At 41.2% G+C, this 25,803-nt stretch overlaps 1 protein-coding gene across 10 annotated transcripts in view; it reads left to right on the top strand.

The window, feature by feature from the left end:
- The window catches only part of iqsec1b (IQ motif and Sec7 domain ArfGEF 1b), a gene marked incomplete at its 5' end in the record, with an annotated part of 239,537 nt that overhangs the window by 157,549 nt on the left and 56,185 nt on the right, over window positions 1–25,803 (top strand). Inside the window, one exon of one of the 10 annotated variants that reach the window (XM_082533538.1) lies at window positions 20,443–20,480. The exons of the other annotated variants lie outside the window; for them this stretch is intronic. Of the gene's footprint in view, window positions 1–20,442; window positions 20,481–25,803 lie in introns of those variants that run through there. 10 annotated transcript variants of the gene reach the window in all.

Raw genomic sequence — 25,803 nt, 5'->3', positions numbered from 1 at the left:
CGGTAAGCATTATACATATTGTCCTTGCAACACTGGAATTTCATAAATGAATGAATCACTTGGCTTGCAAAAGTATGACATCACAACATTCTGATTGGTCACGTGCAATGTTGAACCTGGAACAACATTTATTATGATGATGTGGGAACAACACCGACACGACGATATCAGATCATCCGCACTAAAGTCGACCAAGACAAGCACAAAGATGAGTCTAAGAAGATCATTCATAACCTTCACCAGTGCTGTTTCTGCACTTTTTTTACTACCATTCTCTATAAAGCTGCATAACAAGTCTTTATTTTGAGATCCCAAACATATTTTGTATTATATCTTCATGCACAGTGTACATACTATTTATTAATGAAGTTTGTACTCCTTTCTTACACACATATTACGTGACTGTTTTTAACTAACTTCATTTTTACTTTTCTTTGGTTTTTATTACTAATGTAAATTCATACATTTCTGTATTATGGGTTTAGGGCAGGGTGGTACGTACAGGGATACGTAGAGAGTTGGTGTGACAGAGGAGGATGCTAGGGATAGGGGACATGGAGGTAGGTAACGCACCACTGCAACCCCTAAAGAGAGCAGCTGAAATAAGGAGCTAAGTTATGGTTACTTACTTACTGCCACCTTTAAAGCCTGTGTTACATAGTCTTTTATTATATTTAAAATTGAAGGATTAGTTAATAGAGATCCTTCTTTGAGCAGTCTGGTAGGAACGGGTTCTAAAAACATTTCGAGGGTTTAAAGGGAGAAAATTTAGACGTTAATTCATAAAGATTGATAGGAGAGAAACAGTTGATGTACATAGTGACACTTTTGTGGGAATGCTGTGAATATTTTTTTCTCTAATGTTTGAAATGTTATTTCTGAAGAAATTCACGCAGTCATTAGTGTTTAAATCTAAAGCTCAACAGGGCTTTGACTCTGTCAGCCTGGCTGCAGTCCTGAAAAGAAAGCTGGGGTCACTCCTACTTTCTTTGTTTACGTGCGTTTGCGTACATACGATTTTCTGGAGGAGGACAGACATTTTTTTAGAACTCTTAAAGATGTCGAAGAAGCAAATTCCTTTAAGAAATTACTTTGGTGTTCCTCCACCTCCAAAGAAATGTCAGAAGGAGACCGAACAGCAAAAGAAGCGCGCATTCTTGGAAAAGTGGTTGCAGAAGGTGAGCTGGCTTCAAACAAATGATGAACGCACAGAGATGTGGTGCAGAATATGCCGTGAAAATCCCACTCTAGCGGACAAAAACACTGCCCTTATATGTACGCGAACGCGCATTGCAATTTTTTATCTGGTGCGCGTCTTTTATTTTGACAGCGAATGCGCACCTAAGTGCACATAAGTGGTCCGCACCACTTATGTGCACCCCTGCAGAAGAAGGTGTGCTTTGATAAGGCATATGTAGACCACAACAGGAAGTGATATGATACAGCAGTGAGAGCCAATACCAAGTGTGGTTATATTCCAGTGTTACAGTCTGAGTTTTTCTTTTCGTCCTTGTGCATGAAGTGCAATAGCAAGTTCAGCCACAGCATCACTTTTTTGTACAAGTTGTTCTTTCTCTTCCCAGACCGTGAGCACTATACTGATCTACACTGTGTTTCGAGGCATCCTGTTGTCTTCTTACTTCTGTCTCCAAATAAACACAGTCATCCATTAAACTGAAATGACCTATGACCGGCCTCAAAATGCTCCACATGGTAATTGACCATTACCTACAGTCATTAATTCTCCAGAAAGTCATTCTCACATGTAAACAAACTGTCATGCATGGATGGATATGTGCGGTGATTAGATCATGAGGCAAATATCCCCAGATGGAGATCCCTAATGCAGTGAGCAAATGGCTCGACAAGGTGTCTAATTCCTGTGTTTATTTTTAGTTAGACTCAAAAACATTTTTTAAACCACGGGGGCTTTGTCCTTGTTGTCCCAATATACACTGTTCTGTGTTGTTTTTTCTATGTTTGTTTTGTGCAACTCCTAATTTTCCCAAATAGCTAAGAGAGTTGAAGAGTGAAAAGTTAGCACAGGGATAAATCAACCTGAGAAATAACAGAATTATCCTTTAATATGTTGAAGCATGGAAATGTTTTATTTATTTTTTACTTTGCTGATTATAAAAAAGTAACATTTTGAATTTTCTAAGCAAAATCGAAACATCTTGAGATCTTTATCATTATGTTTAGATCATCTTTTTACTTGATATTGAACAATATGAACATTGTGCTCTACTGGACAAGACTTTTCTTAACAGCTTGTTCAGTTCAGGGTTTCAGGAGAATGAAGCATATCCCTGCTGCCACAGGGCGAGATGCAGGGGACACACTGGACCACTGGCCGCCCACCAGTCCATCACAGGGCTAACGCAGACAGACAAGTATTCATGCTCACTGTCACACCTGGCCAATTTAGCGTTGTGCATTACCCGAACATGGATGTCTTTGCACTGTAGGACGAAGTCTACGAGAATTCATGCAATAAGAGGGAAAACATTTGAGCCCAGAACCTTCTTGTTATTAGGCGACTGTAATGACTACTTAACTACTGCACTGCTGTACACAAACAAAAGGTACACACTTTTAATTAATAGAAACGGAAACAAGGGCTATAACATGTATAGTCATGCAAGGTTTGACCCCAAAAAACGCAATAACACTGTATATTTAACCACCCTGTATCCAATGATTGTACTGCTCATGTGTCACTTACTCTTAATTACAGTATAATTATGAGTTAATGCCATCATTCAAGCAAGGCGCATTCTCATGAGGAAACAGTCTGTCTGTGATTTTTAGCAGCCACATCTCAGTGAAGTAAGCTCACATGAGGTGAAACACACTAGCATGTGTGAGGACACCTCTGTTGATGTTTACCCACCAGTGTAAGTCTTTAGGGCAGGAATCCACTAGGTGGAGCACAGCTCTAAGGCTTTGCTAATGTTCACCCGAGAGCATATTAATCCCCAGTCCAGAGGACTGGGAAGCTGCAGCGGTCGATGGAGATAAGGACAGTCTGGGAGAGAGCCACAGATGCTCCCTAATGCTGACTGAGGACTGCCTCGGGCATTAACAGTGTTATCTGCTCCACTTACTGATTAAAAGAGAGTCTTGAGGAGTGCAGAGTTAGATCTTTAAAGGTTGCATCTTCCCAGTATATTTATTTGTGGTGCTAAACCAAAGTTGTGTAATCCCGGAGCTAGACACCCAAAGGCATAAAAGGTAGCAAACACACAGAGCTTCAGGACACAGTTGGCCAAACAACAAGTGAGATTAGCCAGTTTCCTCCTGAAGCGTTTGGAAAATACACTCAGTCAGATTTCCAGTTTTCAAACATGTAGCGTAATTTATGTTTTGATATATTTGTATTATTTGTGCCTGAAAGATGGGGGTGAAAACAGTCTGATCATTTAATTATGGCAAACTGATCCTAATATAGACTAGGAGCTGTGTATTTTAATTATACTTTATTTGGCCAGTAAACATTCACCGTCAAACATCAGACTCTGCTCTCCAGTACATTAATTTAGCATTTAGTTGATAACCATGTTGATATTGAATACAAAAGATAATGAAGCATTGATAAGAAGCTAATTTGAAAAGGCTTTTATCAAAGCAGACATTTTGGCTTTCAGTAGTAAAAGCTGGTGTATTTCTGCTGTAATTAACACGTCATCTGTTCTGTTCGAGTGTAACAGTAATTATTTTCATTATTTACATATTTTTTTCTACTCTTATAAAATGTCTGCTGTCATGTTTTAGGAACTATGACCTGTTTGGGGTAAAAAATAAATAAATAAATAAATAAAGTGCTATTTCTTTTGAAACATTCAATTCAATTGCATCAGATGAAGAGCTGTTTTTTGGTGTTGGTCTTTCTGTTGGAGGAGCCAGGGTGAGGGTTGAGTTTTCAAGAAGGTGTCTTGGACTCTGGGAGATGACAGCGAATCATTTCCATACAGTTACATGTTACATTGTGACTTGTGGTCTAAACCAGCAATTCACGACAAGGAACCAAGTTTTGTTTTCTTTCCCAACAAGCCCATCACGCTTTTATCTAAGGTTAGATAAAAGCATTGTTTCTGAGATGTTTCACTTGTTGAACTACTACACTGATGCCAGGTCCACATGCTCTGTGGCATTTTAGTTTCACAAACAATATTTTCCTAATTAATAGCTCTGAAATCCTGAAGCACCACTATACAAGCATCCTTTGAGTGTTATGTATCACCTGGAGTGGTAACTGAGCTGCTCAGGGGGGGTCCCACACACCAGGAACACACTACTCTGACTTCACAGAGACACTCTTTTTGTCAGGCTTCCAGCTTTAGATATTGCTCATAGCCAATTCCCTCGCTCTTGTCTCTGTGGGATTTCTCCCTTTTTCTTCACCCAAAAAAGAAACTGCCATACAATAGCTAAAAAATACAGATAGTGCAGTCTGCCTTTGGGTAATCCTCTGCAGTATCTAAAATAAATACCTTAAAAAGCTCTGTTTCACTCAAGTTTATTATTTAGAGCTTGTAGAAATCAGTCTTGGTACTTTTAACTCTTATAATTCATATGTTCACTTTCATATTTGATGTTGTAGCTGCTGAGACTTTCTAAGCTTATCCTTCAGCAGCTGTTTACAGGTCTCCATTATACAATGTTGGAGATGCTCATATATTACCAATAGTGAATAAAATTCAAATACAAAAAAATAAATTATACTAAGTCCATCCATCTTTTTCTGCTTCTTCAGTTGAGGCTCTTGGGGGGTGCTGGAGTCTATCTCCGTTGGCATGGGGTGGGAGGCAGAATACACCCTGGACAGGTCGCTAGTCTGTCTATAGAACCATTAACGTTCACACCTATGAGCAATTTAGACTCACTAATTAACCCAACCCCACTCGCCAAGAGGAGAGCATGCAAACTTAGTAAGACCTTCATGTTGTGATTCAACAGTGCTAACCACGGTACTAATATCAATCAATATGATTTAGAATAATAAGCTGGAAATGTAATTACATTATAGAAATTGCATTAAAGCAGAAATAAAAACATGTAACCCCATCTTCACTGCAATCAGTCGGAGTGCTCACAGGGTTAACCCTGGTGTCAGGATGGAAATGGGACAAAATGAGTCAGCCTTTTCTATTGAGCTTGAAATGTCAAACAACATCAAGCGAAAGCGACGGCTGCAGGATTTACTTGCTAGCTACAACTTTTATTTGATATAAGCTCTTAATATTTGGCCTAGCCATTATTGATAAAGGCAAACGAGACTTTCTGTGCTAGATAGAATCTGAATGTTTTCTATTCCAGAGATGTTTTAGTGTGGTGGTTTAGACAGTTCTGAACTTTCTTCGTTGCATGTGATATATGATGGATTGTATCAGGATTTCAAGCCATACTCAAGAAAGAGTGTCATCCAAAGCTTTGTTCAGTCAGTCCTAGAAGTCATAAGGAAAAGAGCTTTATCCTGTGGCAGATCCTGTGCTAAAGCTGAGGCAAATAGCCATCAATCAGTGCCTAGTGAGAGCCACGCGTGAAGGTAATCTGCCTTCACAACATAACCTTCTCATCTTTCTGCTCATCACTCCTTCTCAGACCTCAGCTGGCCTCACAATAGCTGCAATTACACAGGCAGCGGTCCCCTGGGTACCGACAGGCTCGCGGGGGCTGTTATGGCCGAGCAGGGACGCCGTGGGCCACCTTTGTTGGTGTCAGACCGTAGAGATAATGATAATGCCAGCGTTGACTGTTTATCACTCTGTAGAGAGAGCTGCATGTTCTTCTTGAGGAATTATCACAGCATTCGAGCACAGCGGGTGAACGGGGAGGAAACCTCGTATCGGATAAGGAATCCTATTATGCCAGCAAATGACTTCTTTAATGAACTCCGAGGAGAGCAGGTCAGAGTTGAGGTGCTGCCCTGAGATAATGGCACAAATGTGGCTTTTCCCCCTCATGCTTCCTCAGTCATGCCTGTAAAGATGTTTCCTCTCATGCAGGGGGAACAAGGCATCAAACTCGTATTTTGATCATATCGTGCAAATTTCAGACTCCCTCTAAAGTCACCCGCAGCACTTCTCACTGGCTGTCTCAGACCTGCATTTGCTGAGAAAATGTACACCACGTGGTAAACCGTTAAATTTCCATGAGGATAAACAAGATAATAGGATCTGTTCTGCCAAATGAGTGAGCAGAATAGTATGACAGCTAGGAGAGGGTTTTTGCCAGAGGTTTTTTTTGTTGTTGTTTTGCTTTTTTTAAGGAAATAAAAACTACTGTATTTTTCCAATACCCAGCTCTTGCTGGAGTGGCAGCACAACAGAATCGACAAACTGTGACTTTGCCTTTCTTCATTGCCTTTCTCAGCCTTCTTCTGTGTAATGTTGACAGAATTTCAATAATGATATTTCTTGGGGAGGAGCTTAAAGCACTCATCAAGCAGCAGCCTAACAAGCTTTTCACTGGCCGGGGAGGTGCTGAATAAAGCGTCTTACTCCTGTTATGTTTCGTTTTTCTGTAGGCATCATGTGGTTGCCACTTTGAACTAATGCTTTAGAGTTTTGTTGCCATGACGTTCTATCCAGCAGGGATTGCAGTTTGAAATAAAAATACTTTTATTCATGTGGAAAGAGAACCTGGAGGACAAACCCCCAATCTTTCTAATATTGTCAGATTCAATTAGAAATCAGCTTTGCAGAACTGAGCTGCATTGCTATGCACGTTGGTAAAAGACAAAAAGTGATTTTTACTTTCAGTTTGGATGATTCTTCAAAACATGATTTCCAATCTTTAAGCAATTCAGTATTCAGTATTCAGTCCAACAATGTTTCGCTAATGCCTGTTAGCTGCAACAGTGGCAAAAACAGCAGCACGTACCAACAGAAAAGTTCAAGCTATCCTCAACAATTCACCTCAGCATCACTTTACTTGGTCAGAAATGAGCTTCACTGGCTCATTGTCTCATATCAAACTTCAATTTTCACAAATAGATGTGGACACTCTGCATATTGCCACCGCAGCCACATTAAACAGTGAACAGTGAACAGTGGACAGCCTACACATGGATGGCAGCCACAGCTGTTTGTCCTATAGTGACCACTGTAGGATTATGAACTTAAATTGAGAGGGGTATGAAAATGAGATTTTACATACTGCATATTAAAAGTGGGGGGGATGCTATTTTATGGTTTATACAGTACATCTGAGTCCAGAAGTGGGTAGATGTGCTGCATAGAGTCACTCTTTAAGCTGGGATGAAAAGCCTGTCAGTAAAAGGGGAAAACACCTCACACTTGTCTTTTCTTGGAGGTAGTCATGATATTGTTTTTGGTTGTGGACACAAAATAAAAAAGAAACTACTTTGTAGTGTGTCATTTCAAAAACCCTCAGACCAAATTAGTCATAGAATGATTTTGAAATCATAAATTTGGTGGACAACTACCAGAATTTCCTTTTAAAAGTGTGACATTAGCCACTGTGCGTTTTACTCTGTTTCCATGAATTTCAAGTGTATTGTGGCAGTCTTTATGTACATTACACAGTGAATAGGATACCCATATTGCTTGTTGTTCATGGCCTGCCGGAGGTACACCTGGTGTTGTAGCGTTGGGTTTGTTGTTTCCGAGACAGCTAAAGCCTGTGAACTAAAGAAGCTCAGCTGGAGTGAAGGGCTTGTCCTTCCCCAGGTGCCAAATGGAATCTGCAGTTATTACCATAATGCTTTCCTCCAGCTCATTTTACTCCAGCTTTCTGCTGGGTTCAGGAGTTAACCAGTTAAGCTAATGCAGCAGAATCTACTTTCTATCCTTCACTACTGGAACATATTCACTGATAGAAGATGTCAGGCTGTGAGATTAGCATCACATATCCAAAAACATGAGTTATACAGAAGTCTGTATTTTTACATACTATGTATGAATAATTACGAACGCTGGTGTGGGATTTCTATTGTCTACGCCTTGTGAGAGGTGAATGGTCACTGTGACATCTCACTTTGTCTGCTTACACACTTCAGGCTCTAGAAACCACATGATAGATGAGCTCCCATCTGACTGCATCACACCTCTCAATAATGTGCTGCTCCCATACCCCCACCCACCACCCCCCTCACTGCTCCTTAATAAGCTGAGAGGAACGTGTGTGGCTCAGTCCATGACCTGACCTCTGGTGGCCTTGAATAAAACAGGGACATTTACTGCAGTGTTGTTAGTGCCTGAATTCAAACACGCATTTCAGATAGCACATTGCAGTGTGACTGTAGACTTTTGAAAACTAACACATCAGGTTCAGCGTTTTGAAAAGCTATTTTATATCTGTCACTATGGTGATGGAAGATAGTATCTTAATATTCCAATTGGCTGGTACTGCCACAAAGATGAAGCTGCAAGGGGCTTTAAAAATGAACTTTTAAAGGAGTCGATCATGTGTGATTATGATTTAACCAGATTCATGCAAGCCCATAGGGGCTCTTGTTTGGATTTTGTGTGGGCAGGTCTAATAAGGGCAAGTGTGGTGTGCCCACAGATTGGCACTGAGGCTCAAAATGGCAAAACTGCTGTGGACCCCTTATAAGGTTGCCTTCATTGGCACCACATGTTTTTTCTGTGAGTAATCCTACCAACAAAATTCCCACTTCACGACCCAAATGGGCAAAACTGCTATAGGCCCCACATGAGGTAGCCTGCATTATCCCCACATGGGTTTTCTGTGAGGTTCTGTGAAGCACAATAGTGTAGGGCCCACAGGATTCCCCCATTAGGCCCCATAAAGGCAAAACTGCATTGGCTCATGAGCCTCACATGGACCCAAAATCGGTGCCACATTCTGTTGGCAAGCCAGTTATGGATTTGCCCATAGGAGCTGTGCTCCACACAGCCTCACACCTGCCCACTGTGGGCTCACACGGACATGCTTGCTGGTTAACAATATGCAGTAACACAAAACATTCAACAGTAAGGTAGCAAAGTTAACAAAATGCTTTTAGTTTACCTTTGCAAAGTGAACAAGTCAGTGAATGTTAGGCAGTGGGCCAAATTACTGGGAGCCAATATGAAGGGGATTTCATTTTTTAAAAAGCTTTCAGTGCATATTATTTTATTAATTAACATGTAAAATTATGTTTACAGTAGTGCACTGAAAACAGTCAAAATTCAGGAGGGTGATGACACCATAGGCATCTGTGTAAAAGTTACATTTGTCCAAAGCCTGGATGTCATGAAGTTCTTATTTAATCATTTGTAAATCTCTCAGTTTTATTAAAGAGAGGAAGAAATTCACTGGGAGCCCCTTTAACATTTCTGTCAAGCTTAGCTGGCCGGTTTGTTCACTTGGTGCTTCTATTCTAGTATAATGCTGTATAATTACCAAAGACTTCATATAAGTCATTAGTGTTATTAGTGTAGGCCTTTAACAACTGGCTCATCCACATAACACACAGAATAGGATTGCATTTTGAGTTTGCAGCATCATACTTCAGTGTACTGTTCATTACTGTAAACTTTTCTCTGACTCGCAGCCTTTTACAAAATGCTGTCTGTTCTCACTTCAAAGCTGTTTGCCCGGCTGAATAATTGCCGTATCGTTCCGTGTGGCTCCCCACCCAGCCCACTCTGTGGCTCTGTGAGCCGATGGAGCTGAAAGCTGTAGCAGTGATTGTCTTAAACCTGGCTGACAGGATGCTACTGACAGCTGAATCATCATGGCAGAGAGCAACACCGCCCATCCAACAGGGATATCTGTATTAAACAGAGTGATCATGGGACTTGTTTACACTGGTTACGATAAAACTGATTCACTTATCATCTCTTTGATTATTATGAAAGTATGTTTTTCTTTTTCCAAGTAAAACTTGTGGAGTAAAAATGGTGATATGTGAACACCATGATTCGTTGCAGGTTGTAGATTTGTACTTGGAAGAACACGTTATGATAAGCTAGTGACGGTGTTCCTGTATTCGTCATTAATTCATTCATGCACGTGAATCGTCTGTTCTCTTTTTTTGGCATCATTTTAATAATTTGTACATAAGACGTTTTTGATGTTGGAGCGTGTTTTGTTTGGTTGGGGATTTTTGTTCTTGGAAGGCTTCTGAGAACTCTTGAAATTGACCCTCACCTCTCATCTTCATTCAGTGAGAAAGATTCACATCAAGGGTCCATTACTTTCTGTAAATCCTGTGTTTGGAGTTGTCTTGGCAACCAGCTCAGGCTTTATGTGTACAAAACGTGATTGAGGTTGGCCCTCATGGGTACTTGCCTCGCCCCTCTGCGCACCATGTGCTGCTGCTGATTAGCCTCTCCCTGAGCAGGCTGGGCTGGTGCAGGCTGTGCAGCATCTGATAAAGCCTAATTGATACGGTCGCCGAGGGAGGCCTTTGTGTGCTTTGTTGGCCCAGCGAGGCGCAGCAGAGTCAGACCTTGTCAGTGTGGCTGCTTAGACAATAGGAGCAGCTGTAACTCAACTCTGAGGAGCAGCAATGATGGAAACTGAGACCATCTCTGCTATTGATTAACTTGAAAAGATTGAGCATGGTGGGACGGAGTAGGTTGAATCCACCATAAGATTGCCAAGGTGAACCTTTTGCTCAGGAACCCCAGACAGATCCACGGTGTCTGGTCTTTGACATCTTTATCACACCAAAAGGAGCTTATAACTGGACATATAGCACAGGACTGCAGGCGACCGCTCAGCGTTAACAAAGGCAGCAGCAGCAGAGGGATGCAGGTTCAACCCCCTCCATGTGGCCCAGAGACACACAGGCAGACGCTGAGATGGGATTGTACCATGTGGGGTGTCAGTGTTTTTGACATGCAGTCTGAACTGTGCATGATTTGTTTTGTTCCTCTAAATGTAAGCCATTCTTTTTAAGCAAGTTCTTTTTTTCCATGCAGAATGACATTTTTAGTCTAAGCCTTTTTAACTGGCTGACAAAATGTTGAAGTTCAAAGCTTTTTGTTTGGACTACTGGCAGTTCCTGTGTCTACAGCCTCTGCACGGTTTCTATAAAAGGTAAGATGCTCGCTGTGTTCATTAAGAGACTTCAGAATCTCACATTTTGCATGACTAGGGAAAAAGCCAGCTTACTAAAAGAAAGAATGTTTTGTCACATCACGTCAGTTCCTCTTGCGGAAATGCAATCATATATGTAGTCTTTTAGTTCCCATTTTAATTCCCACATGAACACAAAGTGTCATGTTTGACCCAGTCGTGGCTGACAGACAGCGGACACTTTTCACCCTCTCTGCTTTTTTTATGTCGAGAGAGGATGAAACGGGGACAAAGGACCCACGTGTCAGCGAGGTCAGCTGCTCTGAATGGAAGAGCTATTGTTGTGGTTTGCCTCGGACAAGCTCCAGCGCAGTATTCAGTCTATTGTATGTGTGGTCCCATCGGCTCAGGCAGCATGAGGAGGCACGTGCTCTGTGGTCCTTTGTCCAGCCCCAGTATTGCATCCAGATGGGGGTCTTTTGTTGTTGTTTGTTGTTGTTTATATTTTTTCTGAGTTTGTACAACAATATCCATGTTTACCTTCATGTACTTTATATAAACACATTTTAAAGAGTTTGTACAAAAACACTTATTAATTCCTGCTGGTTAAAGTAGAATTTTAGAGAATTCACACATCAGCAGCTGTACAGTCAATCTGGGAAGCTGTAGTACTCCGCTGGAAATCCATATCACACCCTGGAGGCTACAGTGTGGAAAACAACTTTATAGAGCTATTGAATTAAAAGAATATAATCAGATTATTTTGATCACTATTTTTTGCTTTAGTTTAATGTCTACATTATGAAGAAAAAACTATTTCTTTATGCCAATTATTTGTTTCCATGATAACTTTAAGTCCTGTTGGACCTCTCTCTCTATACTTGCTATAACCTACTTGCTACAAATAAATATATACCGTAAAACATCTGCGTGTAGAGAGAGAGAGTTGTTTTTTTTTTATTAGCAACATCATCATTGAAACACACTTCTTATAACTGCTTCTGACAGTTTCAAGTATAGACATAAAACCTGCCGTGTGCTTGTCAGCTCCAATACAATACAAAGTCAAGCTCTTCGGAAAAGTTTGTTGTTGGTGGTGTTTTGTTTATCCATGTTCCAGGGCCCTATGTCGCAGTTTACACACATTAGCTAAATAGCTAAACCCCTAACCCTGTCCTGTAGCTGTTTGTGTTTTTCAACTTTCGTTTGGGAACCTGAACACGTAATGTGTTTCCATTATGTTCGTATAAATCAGCACAATATGAGACCTTGCCAATAACATATTAACATTAACAACTTGTTTTAATCATTGGTCCAAAGCATACTGGTTACAGTGTTATCTTCTGGCTCAAGAGTTGGGAGTTCGCCTTGTAATCGGAAGGTTGCCGGTTCGAGCCCCAGCTTGGACAGTCTCGGTCGTTGTGTCCTTGGGCAAGACACTTCACCTGTTGCCTACTGGTGGTGGTCAGAGGGCCTGGTGGCGCCAGTGTCCGGCAGCCTCGCCTCTGTCAGTGCACCCCAGGGTGGCTGTGGCTACAATGTAGCTGCCATCACCAGTGTGTGAATGTGTGTGTGAATGGGTGGATGACTGGATATGTAAAGCGCTTTGGGGTCCTTAGGGACTAGAAAAGCGCTATATAAATACAGGCCATTTACCATTCTGTGAGAGGGTTGCTATTTACCCCAAAATACTTACAGCATGTCAAAGATGTGTATGTTTAAGCTAATACAAAATTAATGATGATGACTTTTCTGTCAAAAACCTATCTGTTGGCTTTTAGTATGGTTACTAATGATCTATTACACCAGCAGGATGCTTTTTAATGCAAGAAATGAAATGAATTTTACACTGTGTGATAATACAGCCAAAATCACTGACATGTTTGCTTCAAAGCTAATTTTGTTGTTTGTTTGTTTTCTGGCTTGTGTTTTATTTCATTTTGTAAAAGTAATGAGAAAGACTGCCCTGCGGGTCGGGTCAAGTGAAAAGAAAAAAGGGGAATATGTGATGTGGAGTTGATCATCTAAAAGGATGAACTGTCACACACCCCAAGGCCATCTTTATATCTATAATTGTTTTAGAGTCCACAAAAAATAGCATAACCCCCTCCTGATAACATGACTTAATACTCTGTTTTCCATTGAAGTACAAGTCAGTGTTTGCCTGGTGGAGACACATTTCATTATGCTTGAGGATGAGCCAAACTCAACAGCAGTGTTGTTTTGGAGTGTGGTGTAAATGGAAAATCTTCATTTGCTGTAGGCTTCTGAGCTCCGCTTTGGGAGCCAGACAGTAATGAGTTGCAGTTCTTTGCTTGGGTCAATAAGAGGTTGTATACAAAGAACACTGTTCAGTCTGTTAAAATGGAACAATCAGCAATATGCTGTATCTGTCTGTTTGCTGTTCCTCAGAGTTTTCACTTATGTGTAGAAAATTCAATGCATCTCTTTAATCTGAAAAATGCACATCAGAAAGTGAAATAGAGCCTTAAGGAGCCTTTAAATTAAACTTCTGATTTCAGGTTTCTGTGTTTCAGCCTCTGTGTTTTGCCTGTGATTCCAGTAGATCGGTGACCTTACTGATAATATTTCAACTCTTGCCCAGTGTCTGCTAATGGATTTATCTCTGTTTTAATAGCTATGGACGGACCACAATAACGGGTGTTGTGTTGATGGGACCAGAAACCTGTGATTGTGCCGTACTGAGAAATACATTTAAATATTGTCCAAACATGGCAGTTCATCAGCGCTGAAGCCCCCCCCAACACACACACACACACACACACACACACACACACACACACACACACACACACACACACACACACACACACAAGCCTCCCCCCACCTCTTTCATCATTCACACTGACTTGACTTCCTCATCCATTTTTCCTCATGTCGATGTGACCTGAGCCCCAACATGTACAGCTGCCAAGTCCTAACAGAATAATTGTTCGTATAAGTGGCTCATTTATGGATCTCAATTCGCCCGTACAAAGATTGAGACTTTGGCTTTTTCCTAAAGGATTCATCAGATTACAGTGTTTCTATCTGAAGTTAGCAGGCAGAGCAGTGGCTTTTTAATATTGCACATTCACTGTGGCCTGGATTGAGAGGGTTTCACTAAATGCATGACATCAAAAGCCATCCTAAAGGCATCAGGCAGGTCTGTGGTCCTTCTAAGACAGATCCCTGTGGAGTTTGCCCAAAGTCCTCGCAGACACCGATGAATCCTGATAAATCTCCAGATGCTTTTCAGATTCTTACCTACTCACCCAAGTGATTGAAGTGTTTTTTTATTTGTTTTTTATTTAGATGTACAAAAAAATAAGCAAACTGTTTAACACTCACTATATAATATAGGTTACATTAGAAAGAGAGTTAATATAACTTAAAGTTGCATTAATGTTAGTGTGTTAAAATATATGCTCATTTTAATTTGATGCCAGCCACACTTTTCAGAAATGTGTTTCCTAATGTGTTGGACCACCTTTTTTAATCACAATCAGCAAAAAGTGACCAATTGCTGTCATTTTAAAAGCAAAACACGTTTGTTTGATACAAGATTTCGGCTGCTCGGCAGTTCAACGCCTCATTTGTCATGTTTCGTTTCAGACAGGCCAGTTTAGCACCCAGATGTTTTAGTGAACCATGTTGGTGGAATAAATGCAGAATGTGGTTTGACATGATCTTGCTGAAAAAAGCAAGACCTTTCATTGGATGGCAGTATACTGTATATTCCACCCCAACATGTAAATATCATTCAAGATTAATGAGTTAGTCGAGCCATGTGCACCAAATTACTGCCGTGTAATTACAGGTTACATAATATTACATCCAATGATCCTCTGCTTATTCAAAGGGGGTCTGTAAGTGTTCCTCAGCCAGTCTGTACTGACTGACCATGCAACTTTGTTAAAGAAATTACAGTGTGGACATTCTGGTGTTGTCTGGCCTGCGAGTGAACATTTTGTAGCTGATACACTAGCAGCTTGTTCGCCCAGACTGCACCACCCAGTAGCAGATATGGCTCGTAGCGGTCAGTTTGATATCAGTCACTCTTTCTGTGATTTTCTCCATGGCATGAAATGGAAACATCAAAGTACGAAGCCCCTGTCAAATCAATCTGCTGTGTGAATGTGTACAGAGTGTGGCAGTGCGAGCCTGGAGCTGCCGTCACTGTGGTTCACAGCTCTGGTGCCTGTGGCCACTGATTCTCCCTTTTGTTGATTAGCTTGCATTACATATTAATTATATCTGCCATTTTTCATCTGTTTCTGCTCTTGTTTCTTCATTGAATTGAAATATTGTGAAAATATTGTGAGTCTTTATCAAGCAGATAATTCACACTGACGTTTTTATACTGAAGCATTAGTATCAGCATTCATTCTAACTCTTAGTAGCTGACCCAGCCATGAGAGTGGAGGTCAAAGATAGACAGAGAAATGTTTGGCAGCTGCTCATATAGGAAGACACAGAGACCAGCAGGCAATGGAAATACTTGGTTATTCTTAAACATCTAAAATAACAAAGGCAAAGGTCTCAGATGGTCACTGTAAGGATTTCCTTTACTATGTGTCAGCATATCGTTTACATGCAGCTGAAGCTTGTTTGGAGCCGTTGATATGCCTAGCTGTTATGGTTATTTAGGTCACTACACTATAATACTCTAGTGTAGATGCTACCTACAAAAAGTAAATTCTAATCAGTTCTTTACCTTATAATATATGAATCGAACTCAAATACACTGTATATACAAACATAAGAAACCAAGGTATCTTATTTAACTTTCCAAAACATTTCAAAAGTTTGTACCTGTAACAAAGGATAGATTATAGATGTGTTTTTAAATACTGATATTTAAAATAAAATGATTTTTAATCCATTATATTCTGATAAACAAACAGGTAGTAATGATGATTAATGTCCAAGGGTGGTTTTATGTTTTCAAGTCCAGGATAAAAACAACATGCATGAATGCCAGCTTACTGTGTGAAAAAGATCCATTCAAATGGAGACTGCAGTATGCACTGAGGGCAACATCTACAGTCCTCACTCAGTGCCAAAATAAAAAATAAATTCCAAGTAATCAGTCGTAGAAAGATGAGCTTTGGGAGAAAGCGCTAATAACCGGTGTCAACATTTAAACACGTACTGATGGAGGCTAGTTTTTTGTAACTCTCCCCATGAGTTCAGTTGAGCTTCTTTCAAGTCTTTGTCTGCATCACGAGTTACCCTGCATTCAAAGTTCAAGTTTCCTTTGCTGGAACACGGAGCACCTCTCCTCCTTTCTGTCATTCTTTGTAGAAGGATTTTCAGACTGCACAGCTGTTCGCAGCTAAAGCCCCTTCCAGACACGCAAGTCTTACTCTGATTGCAATTGAAGGTGTCAGTGTCATGTGTGGAAAAGCTGCTGACTTTTCTACAGAAGAAAGATCTTAGACCTCAGACCTGGTGATATTTATGCATTAGTATCATTACAGTAGAAGAGTGTGTGAATGCATTAACACTGGCAAATATGAATTAGTGGCATAAACTCCATAAAGGCAGTGTTTTTCTACTTCTTATTTAATAGCACCATTACATGACATTTTTCATTCGCTCCATCTAGCCTGTCCTTATCTTGCTTTTTAAATGCTCTTGAAGCATGAACAAGATTACTGCCAGACATGGCAGTTTAAGAAGTGATGCTTAAAAAGCTGCAACCTAATCCCAGACTGCACCCAAAGCAACAGTCTTTACAGAAAATCAGCTATTAAAAATATAAAAATAGGAGAGTAAATACTTGGTCCAGTTAACTCAGTTGCTTAACTGAACCGTAAACCCTCACGCGTTACACACTGGGTGCGTTGTCTCTCATGAGACAGATGATAAACACCAGACATCAAAGAGTTTTTTACTTTTTCTTTACATTCACTGACTCAGCATGTTGACTTGGATGTTTTATTTTCCTCTTACTGCTGTTTAAAGATAGCTGACGCATCACACCCACTGTAGCATGACCAAAATAATCTTATTCAGCTGCAGCATGTTTCACGATCCTTAGGTCAGATACCATCTATTGAGAGTTTGTGAAAAACAGTGAGACTTGACACCACAGGAGAAAACAATACCTGAACCTTTGCACATCCCGTACTCAGCCAGTGGGATGATTTAGAGGAGGAATGGCGTGGCAGCAGTAAAAGATAAGCTACTGAGGAAAGGGGCTGCAGCCAGCTAGTGGAATGTGAACACTCACTAGTGTTACACACTAAAGCAAGAAGGGATTTTCCTCCCTGTCTGGTCCACTTAGAAGCTGGCCTTACTTGGTAATGCTGGATAAGTCTCTGCTCTGCTCTCCTCAGACAAGAACAGCTTGTGTCTACTTTTGCAAATGTAGAATAAAGAAATGAAAAAAGAGGAACTCAGAAAGGAGCAGTGACTGAAAAAACCCAGCCTACAGGATGGAGAATTAGTCATTTTTTCTCAGGAGCGAGCAAAGACTAGTACATGTTTTGTGGTCAAGTGAGGAGAGAGAGAAGGAGTGGCATGGGTGGATGCTGCTTCTCCTGAGGCAGGCTTTTCCCAGCTCTGAGTTGCCTAAAAACATTTGGGTCTCTCACTCAAGAACTTAAACAAGCCAAATCTGTCCTGACGATGTCAGGGGCATGTGGAATCTAATGTGGAAATACTGCATTTCAGTGCGCACGATAAGGTAGGGGGATCCTCTTACTCCAGAGCTCAAAAGTGTGGTGTTGGTGTGTGGCTGGGAAAGCATTCGGGCTCATGCTGGTTCCTTCCCCGGGGTAACGCGTTTTAATAAAATTGGACACCTGTAGATCAGGGGTGGTAAGTTAGCCTTTTCTTTTTTTAAATAGATTATTGCAAGATGAGTTAGGCTGCACTGTGAGACTGTATGGTTTACCACAAGTTTTAAAACAAACAAACAAAGCTGTGGTATGCAATAAATCATCAGATGATTTAAGATCAAAAGTTGTTTAGTTGATTTCTTGGTGTTTTTTCTCTGTTTTAAATCATTTAAATCCTTTGTTTTCAACATTTAGTCCATCAAATGTTACAGAATAGTGAAAACATCCATCTTGAAACAAGTCATTTTTATACAAGAGCCCAAACATCCAAATGTATGGTACTTCAGATTGAAAGTACTCGTTTAATTAGCTTAGTGTTGATCCAGTAAATACTTTTCTTTGAAAAATGGCTGCTGAGCATGTGAGTGGTCCCTGTGACCTTTTGTGATTGAGTATCTACCAGTTTCTTAACAGCTATGATTTTTTTAATCATGTTCATCTTCCCAAATAAACAGAATTATATTATCCACGCTGTGACCCTCCAGTGCTGTCTGGGATTTAAAACTAGAGGTCTTTCAGTTACGCCGAGTTTTGGACTTCTTAATCTGAGATGTGTCCAAAGGGGTGATCCAAGCTCTGCAAGACCCAACTCTAATACAAAGATAATTAGATCTGTGTCAGGAAAATGAAACCCTACCCAACTTTATTAGACTAGAGCAGTTAATGTAGAATATGGTCCCAGTACGACACAGGTACAATCAGGTCAGGTCTCGATTCCTCTGAACCAACTGGACCCATAATGACCCCTATCAGGAACCACTTACTGAAAGTATTGATTATTAAATTAGTCGTATAATTTGATGACTTAATGGGCAAAGTGTTTCAGCAGTAGCTTAGAAAAACTGTTGTTTCTTTGGAGATGACTGGAAGAAGACTTACTATGCTTCGTTCCATGCAGTGCCCTCCATCTGTGTTGTCGTATTAAACATACTGAAGATGCTGCAGGGGATGGGCTGAAGCATTAATGGTTCCTCGCAGTGGTTTCACCACAGCAAGGCTAAAATTAGTGGCCACTGTGGCTAGAGCAGCCTGACTCAGCAGTAGACAATCACCATTCATAAACTGCTACGGCCTGTAATTCCAGTCTCCTTGGGTCTGCCGGCCACAACACAAATGTTCCTCCTGGGATTCTCAGCAAGTCCAGGCGTTATATTGAATTTCTGATCTCTGTCTGGTTCTGCGCACGCAAACAGCCTTGTGTAACTTGGCCATCAGACATTTTCCGTCCGTGCCGATTTCTCATGAATGCCACAGTTACATGCTTTTTCCTCTTGGCTTGGAGTCCCTTCTGTCTGCTCTGCTAAAATTGACCACACATTTACTCACACATGCACACATGATCTGGAGGCAAATGTGTGGTGTTTTTAAATAGCTGACTTTAATTAGCCTGGTCTATATTTACGCTAGAGTCTTTTTTTTTTTTGCCACTTTTTTGATAGTAACAGTGGCAGCAGAAGAAAATTCTAGCACAACATTTAAGAAGATCAACGTTTTCTGCTTTCCAGCATTGTCGTGGTGCTTCGTCTTCTTTTACCCACATCCACAAAATCTCTGTACAGGGAATGATGAGGTGGACTTTCAGTTCAATAAATATGTGAAAATTACAAGTAGTTGACACAGGATTTTTTGGCGTTCTTGGGTTGTTTTGCATAATTAAAACCTTTTGCAGTGTTATTGCTGTCTCTGGCAGAGTGACCTTTTGTAGCCCTCCTCTCTCTGAGCTGATGGTAGAGCAGCATGTCTGCAGAACATTCCTGAGGACAGAAGTCATAGCTCAATAACTCACGTGCTCACATGCAGGTCCTCACCCTGTTTCTCTGATTCTTCTCCTGAATGTCTGTCTGCATACCAACCCCATCTGTGAGTGTGAGAGTGGTCCCCCCAGGTATTCACTCTCTGTAGGGAATTTTAACCTGCTTTTGTAATAAATTCCCTGTAAAGAGCCTGGCTGCACAGCAGAGGCTGTCCCAATCTTTGTTTGAACTCTTAGCAGACCGTGTTTAGTTCAAAGACTGTGTTCATGCAGCCCATTTAAAAAGGTTTGCCAGTGAAATAGTAGAAGCTAGCAAACCTGATCTGCTAGGAGTGCAGACATTATTTATTTAACTTGGGGACTCAGACTGGAGCTGCAGCCTGTTTGAGGTGACCTACAGTGGAGTACGTGTCTGTGTGTCTGCTTCCTGTGCTCCTAGTCTCCCCGACGAGAGGAAATACGGTTTCCCTCCTGAACTGGACAACAAACCCTCAGCTGTCTGGACAATTACTGTAGCTCTGCAGCTTCCTGGCATGCGTGTAAACACGGCAGTTGAGAGTTGTCTACAAGCAGATGTGCGCCTGTGTTGTGAATCGATACCCACCTGGTCCTCCATAAAGGCTGCACTTTAATGGTAAAGTCATTTCTGCCTTAAGCGGGGAGTGGTGGTGTAGAGGGCCTTGTGTAAAGAGTACGGAGCGGAGTCAGTGAGCTGTTGGCCATTCACTGTCTGACAGAAACTCCCTCTGCCCTGTCACTGGTGAAGAGCAGCTGCAGTATCTCAGGAGCTTTCTGCCGTCGAACACCTGAGGCAGGCAGGCGGGAGGCAGACGAGCTTTTAACACAACCGAGAGACAGACAGAGCACCTAGGAGGAGGCGTATGGTGAGTGTGGGTCTAATTCACTGGTGTCTGCTGAACGGATTGTTTAAGGAAATGCAGATGTTAATAGATGTTTGCTGGTCTGCAGCCTAGAATAATGTCACATGATGATAAAACTGCATTTTATGTTCTTGTGCTTTGTGTGTGCTGGGATGTCAGTCGGTATAACTGACGTGTGTCTGCATTACTGTGTCACTGTACTTCTGCCATTCCTCAGCAATTTCACACTTTTTGTCGTTAATGTGGAAGGAATTCTTTTCATCCTGATTAGGCTTGTTTGACTCACTGTGGTGTCACTGACGACCGATGCCACACTTACGATACAGAAACTCTATAGCTATAATCTAAATCTCTGCAACTAGACACAGTGTTGTGTTTAGCTGTTTCTGTCGTTACTTTTGAAGAAGTCGAACGTCAGGATAATGCACAAGTGCACATTTGTCCCTTAATAAGCTGCTTGTTGTTGGACTGCATGCCAATATTGTGTTATAAATAATTTAACACCACAGTGTCTTATTGCCGCCTGTAATTTGATCCAGGTCTTCTTTCTTGGACTCCTGTTTGGACTCTGTGTTTGTTTAATGTTTTTTCTCTCTCGTGTGTTTAAAATTTTTATCATATTTAATCCAAATGTGTTCACCTGGATCCTGATTGATAAAGTGAGCTACAGGGCTCAGCCCAAGACATTATCAGAGGCAAAAAATGGCAAGCCAGTACTAATTTACCTTTTAAATATTTCATAGTTTGTGTAGTTCATTTATTTTAAATGAACCAGCCTAAGGCAGTGCTAACTCAACATTAGCTCTAGTTCCCCCTCACCTTTACTCCTATGCCTAGTCTATATAAAACAAGAAGTGGTTAAACGCTCCAGCTGGTGAGGTATAGGCTAACCCCAAATATCATCATTTTCCTGTTTAATAAAGTTTAGAAATCAGTTTCACTGGTGAGAAATCTGAGCAAAAAACCATATTATAATACAATAAGTACTTCAAGAGCTCAAACTTTCCTTTATTCTTTTGAAAAGTATTTCCAGAGGTTTGCAGTGAAATAAAAAATTTGAACCCTTTTTGATATACTTTACACAATATTTTATTTATGATGATATATACACGTGTAGCATTCATTTCATCGTTTACTTAAATATGTTTAAATGATTAATAATAAAGATCAAGTGAAAACGTTTTTCTCAGGAACATTGTATGTGTATTCAGATTGTACAGTTACTGTAATGTACATGAAAACGCGTTATAAAATGAGTCTACTTCATTTACATGAGTGAGTGCCAGTTAAATGACTATGGAGGTTAAACATGGACACATTCTGTTGGTAGATGTCACATGTTCCTGCCCCTACTGAAACAGAGAGCATCTGAATGTTTAGCTTACAGTTCTGTAGGAAAAACGGGAGAAAAGAGGGAATAATGTTAATGTTTCATTTGAAACCTTCTTTTCACCATGTCTGCATATACACAGCAGGTGAGGAGATAAACCATAATATTTCAGTTAGACAAGATCTCTTTCTAATGATCTCAGTACATGCTTGGATGAAAGTATGATGGATTTAAATTGCCATAATCAAGAATAAATCTCTCAAAAATAATGGCGTGTCACTGTAGCTCAGGAAACTGCTGTGCTCTGAGTCCCTTTTTTAATCACTATCAGGTGCTACTACCGGTGGCCGATGGCCCGGTCAATAATGATCGGATAGTTGCTCTTGGGGGGAGGGGGACGCCACAGCCACCTGGGGTCCTCCTCCATCTTTTATACATGCCAGTGAGGCCAAGCTCATCAAACATTAATGGCCAAAGCTTGGATCGCTCTACCTCCGTCAGCTAGACTATGACCCTGAGCTGTCAGTGGTCCAGGAGAGGTACTCCCGACCCGGCCCTAGCTGCCCCGTGAAGCCTAAATTCACTCCGACTCTGGTAACAGCAATGTGCCACTTGGTCACGGCCCTCTGATGGATTAGAAGCTCGGCAGTGCTCTCATAGTATCCCATAACCAATTAAAATCTAAACTATTGAATGCTAACCATATTCACCAGGACCTTTCCCTTCCAAAGTGCTTTTCCCAGTATGGTGTGAGCCAGGCCATTATCCTCAGGAAGGGCTCCGCCTCCATCTTTGTAAACTCAGAAAGGATTGCTAGGTTCCAGCTGGAAGTGGCACTCACCAGCATTTACCAGTGTGAACACCCTGCTAACACCAGGCTAGTCACATATTATGCATTTGCAATTGTTTGAGTCGAGTTATCGCCCCAAACCTCTGGGTAGTCAAGTAGAAGGTTTTGAGAAGGAAACTTAAGCAGCTTATTAAACAGAATTTCGAATATTACTCTCTCTCTTAAAAAGGCTGAATTCATCTTCACCTGGAATGTGCGATTTAGCTTTTTGTTTCAGTTTTCATCTCATGAAAACAAAGGAGCAAAGCTATGAATGAATAAAAGAGAGAGGTTAAGCTCTCGGCTATTCACTTCATGAACAGCTTAGTTAATATGACTGCAGCATAGTTTATAATGTTACGTAGCTAATCAATAGGGGGCTAATGGTTCCTGGAACACCTCCTGCTTCGTGCCCACACCCTTCGGCTTGTATTATGGGAGAGTATCGTTCACTGGCAGCTCGGGGTTTTTGTTTTCACTGTTGTGTAGCATATGCCAGGAGCGGCAGTGTGTCAACAGAGGATGGACATTAGTGCTATTACTGCTTGAGGAAATGCATGTTGTTAATGGTGTGGTGCATTTGCAAAGGCTGCAGGAACTGAGTGTTTTATTATATGTTTGGACTGCATGTTGTCACCCCATGTGTTTTGCATCGCACTGATTAATTGTGCAAATCTGAGAAATGCACTTTTACAATAGAATAATAACAGTAATTAGAGACACACTTTCCTTATTTGTAAGCTGCTGCATCAATTGTGTTTACCCTTTCTCCTCCCACTTCCACCTCCTGCTGGCCACCCGCCCTTTAAATAAACCCCCCATCCCCTAACTCACCCCACCCAGCTTTCATTCTCTTTCCCTCATCTCCTCCTCTTCATCCGCTTTTATTATTTCTGGTTGAAGTCTGCAATCAATTAGTATGAGAGAAGGCCCAATCAATTCCCACTCATTTGCAATTCCTGCCCGTTAAACACTTTCCTTTATTACCAATGTCATAATTAATGCGGAGGAGATTGAGGGGCGGGGGGTGGGGGGATTCTGGGGGTGGGGGAGTGGAAGGGGGTGGGAGAGTCTTTGCCTTATCGCCTGCTGCTCATCCAGACATCACTAATCATCAGTGTAGCGGGCCATGCTTGCTTTGTACAGCAGGCCCAACAGTAAAGAAGTGAAGCTGGACTTGGCGACAGACGCTTTACAGTTCTGTCCATATGACAGTCAGTGAATGCACTGCTATGGAGAAGTAAATATATATTGCGTATGTTCTGAACGTCGTCACAAGAGTAAACTCGAGCAGCCCGTGTTGGTAACTGTCCCCCAAGGACAAACTGTCCACAATGTCAGAATTTGCTCAAGGACATCCTTCATTTTTTTTTAATTAATTTATTTATTTTGCATGACATTTCTCTTCAGTGGAGTGTGATGCAGAAAACTGTTCGGGCCTTTTGTGCCAAACCTCTTGCAACAAAGATAAGCACATTTTCTGCAGTGCTGCAACCCCAAATGACTGCAAATTATGCTCTCGCGTTTTTGGCTCATTTAAAATCAAGCCAGAAAAAGAAAAAAGAAAATGTTGAAAGGTGATTACAGCTGAAATCATTATCACTTAGAAATGCCTGAAATGTTCCTACACTTGTCCTGAGCCTGTGGACCTGTGGTTTTGGTTTGGATTATTATCTTATGTTTAAAGTTAATTCATGTTAAGATTTTCTTGTTCTTAGGTTTGGTTTCTGTTTTGTATTTTGAGCTCCTTTTGTTCTGTGTCTCTGTGTTTCCTTCCTGTTGCCATGTCTTATGTCTCGTGTCTGTGCGTGCCTGTTGTACCTCCTGTTTTACTTTGATAGTCCCTGTCCTGTGTGTAGTGTGCCTGGTTTTGCTTCCTCTTGTCTCGTCAGCTCTGATTTCTCCCAGTTGTGTTTCCCTCCTGTCTCCCATTCCCTGATTGCTCCTGTGTGTATATAAGCCCCGTGTTTTCTTCTGCTTGTTACTGGTCCGTCTGCGTTACCTCCACGTGTCATCCTGTGTTCCGCTCTTTATGTTTTCCTGTGAGTTATGGTTTTAGATTTGTTGGTTAGATTGTCCCAGTTTAGGTTTGTTCTTAGCTTCCGTCTGTCCCATCTTGGCTCTGTCTGTATTATTACCTCATGTCAATAAAGCTCACTCATTGCATCGTCAGTGCCTGCGATTGGGTCCTTTTCCCTTCGACTTCACATGGCTGCCGCGGCAGTCGTGACAACACTATCTACAAAACAAGTCTACAAGTAAAATTAGATTAGTGAAACCCGTGCATTGGCTGCTTACTATTAACCAGCATGCATGTTAATGAATCAGAATAATTTTAAATCAAACTTTCAATCTGCTATCGCAAACACCACCAGTGCCCAACTTTCATGGTGTTACAGGATTCAAATGTGTGACTTCTGTGACTATAGAAACTGACATAATAGGGTCCAAGAAGGAAGTCACAAAAGACAAAGTTTCCTTGGGAGTGGTGATGGTTCACTAATGTTTTTAACGAGATTTCAGATAATAAAATAAATCCTGTATTTGTGTGTGCACTGTTTGAATGTAGTCATACACTCTCCAGAGTATATGACCAAGTTTATTGCACAATGAGTTTTCCAGCAATGCTGCACAAAATAATAAAAGCACAGAGTAAGGGCTATAAACAAGTACAACATTTCCACAGAAACGCACAAAAAAAATCACAAATTAACAAAACATGAAAACAGCTGTGAAACCACCACGCAGAGATTCAAACTGACTGCAAACGGCCCTCGCGTCCTCAATGTGACGTTTCCAGGGGTCCATTGTCTCAGATAGGGTCTATGGCTAGTAGATGTGCACAGCTGTGTGGAAGCATGTTTTATGAGCAGCAGGATGAGATGGTAGTGTGACTGGGGAGGGAGGGTGCAGGTGGTGGACCAGTGGTAATTACTGGGAAGCCCTGCTGCTCAGTTAGTGGTCCCAACACACCAGTCTGTCTTCTTCTGGACCCTAATGAAAAGCCTTTTAATATCTGATTAGCTTTTAATGTCACTCTGTGGGAGTGGGTGTGGTCTGGAGACTTTTATTAGAGACTAGGAAAATGGGCCTGCTTGCCGGCAGTTTGTCATTTTTGATTGAAGAGCCGAGGGATGCAGGTGGAGATATAATTACACCGGAGGTCA

Source organism: Aulonocara stuartgranti (assembly GCF_965226115.1).
Source record: "Aulonocara stuartgranti genome assembly, chromosome: 5".
NCBI lineage: Eukaryota > Metazoa > Chordata > Actinopteri > Cichliformes > Cichlidae > Aulonocara > Aulonocara stuartgranti.
This window is presented reverse-complemented; position numbering and strand designations above follow the sequence as displayed.